This window comes from Bubalus kerabau, chromosome 3 (genome assembly GCF_029407905.1).
Source record: "Bubalus kerabau isolate K-KA32 ecotype Philippines breed swamp buffalo chromosome 3, PCC_UOA_SB_1v2, whole genome shotgun sequence".
Taxonomy (NCBI): domain Eukaryota; kingdom Metazoa; phylum Chordata; class Mammalia; order Artiodactyla; family Bovidae; genus Bubalus; species Bubalus kerabau.
Window position 1 is genome coordinate 69,499,061 of NC_073626.1, and position 1,953 is coordinate 69,501,013.

At 42.1% G+C, this 1,953-nt stretch overlaps 1 pseudogene; it reads right to left on the reverse strand.

Annotated features, from left to right (window-relative positions):
• Nucleotides 1-465: 465 nt before the first annotated feature.
• On the reverse strand, nt 466-1,562 carry LOC129646197 (heterogeneous nuclear ribonucleoprotein A3-like; annotated as a pseudogene).
• Between the last annotated feature and the right edge of the window lie 391 nt (nt 1,563-1,953).

Genomic DNA, 1,953 nt, shown 5'->3' on the forward strand with positions numbered 1-1,953 from the left:
GTTAACTCACAAGGAGACACCTTCAAAACTGCATTTTATTAAAGTTTCTGTACTGAAACGTAGAAAAACTGAACTACACAAATATTGAAAAGTTAAAAATTCCTTAATTTTTTATTCCTGGTACCACTACCGCAATTTACAGAGCAATATACCTGATGTAATAAAAAGAAAAGGACAAAGGTACAACAGATAAAAGACCTCAGGAATGTACATCTAATTGACACTACATTGCATTAATCAATAGCTGCACTTTTTTCAAACTGTGGCTATCACAGCCCTGAACAAGAAGGGTTTCCTGTTTAAGCTGCAGTAACTTTTCTGACTATGTATCATCGTTCCTTCTTGGCAGATTTTTACAGTTCCTGTAATGCATTTGGGACGACTGTCTCAAAGTAACCCGCAGCTTTCCTGACAACTCCTCACTCTCTTTCCTGCTAAAAACTGTAGCCCTTTTCTTCTGAGTTTTTAGAACCTTTTGCTACCATATCCATCACTTTCACCACCAGATCCATAACCACCACCATAGGGACTGCCCGAGCTTCTTCCACCAAAACTACCCCCTTTCATGGGTCCATAATTTGATTGCTGTTGTCCACTATAATTTCCAAAATCATTATAGTTTCCACCACCACCATAGTTACCGCCTAAATTTCCTCCTTCATTGTAACCATCATATCCTCCATCACTGCCACCATATCCACCACCTTGGTTTCCATAGCCTCCTGGTCCACCACCACCGTAACCTCCTCTACTACTATAACCAGGACCACCGCCATAGTTGCCAGCATCCCTTCCAAATCCATTATGTCCACCATCACCTCCTCCACAACTTCCTCTGCTGCCACCACCTTCCACCATCATAGCCTCCTCTTCCACCTAAGTTTCCACCACGGCCAAAGTTACCTCCACCACCTCCAGAGTTTCCTCCACCACCTCCAAAGTTTCTTCCACGACCCACAAAGTTGCCAGATCCACCTCCACGACCTCTTTGTGATCCAGCAGATTGCATCTCTTGTTTAGAAAGGGCCCTTTTCACTTCACAGTTATGCCCATTAATAGTGTGGTATTTCTGAACCACAATTTTATCAACTGTATCATGATCATCAAAAGTTACAAAAGCAAATCCTCTCTTTTTCCCACTCTGCCTGTCTTCCATAACTTCTATGGTTTCAATCTTGCCATACTTTTCAAAGTAGTCTCTCAAATTATATTCTTCTGTATCTTCTTTAATACCACCAACAAAAATTTTCTTCACTGTTAGATGGGCACCAGGCTTTACAGAATCCTCTCTAGAAACAGCTCTCTTTGGTTCCACTACACGCCCATCAACCTTGTGCAGTCGAGCACACATTGCTGCATCCACTTCTTTGACACAGGAGTAAGTCACAACACCAAAGCCCCTGGAACGTTTTGTTTGGGGGTCTCTCATCACCACACAATCTGCAAGTGTGCCCCATTTCTCAACATCATTCTCTTAAGCTATCATCTGTAGTTTCAAAGCTCAGACCACCAATAAACAGCTTTCTCAACTGCTCTGGTTCCTTGGGATCATGACCCTCCATTTTGAGACTGGACTAGCCTCTTCCAACTCGAGTTCAATATGGGACCCTGAAGTACTTCAGAATTATTCCTATCAGTAGGAAAAAAGAAAACAACAAAACGCTGAAATCTTATCATCTGCTAACTTGAATAAAAGGATCTTGTCTTTTTTAAGTAGACTCTGTCGTTTTCAAATCAGTAAACATTCTGAAGATCCCAAGTTTTGCTCAGATCCCTCTTGATAAGCCTTCTTTATTTTCTCTACTTAGCAGTGCAGAAAGACACAAGACCCAAGATCACTGAACCTAATACCCAGAACCCAAATTTAAGGGGATTATTGACAACTGACATGACCTGGGGGTTCCCTCATGGCGCAGTGGTATAGAATCTGCCTGCAATGCAGGAGACCAGGGT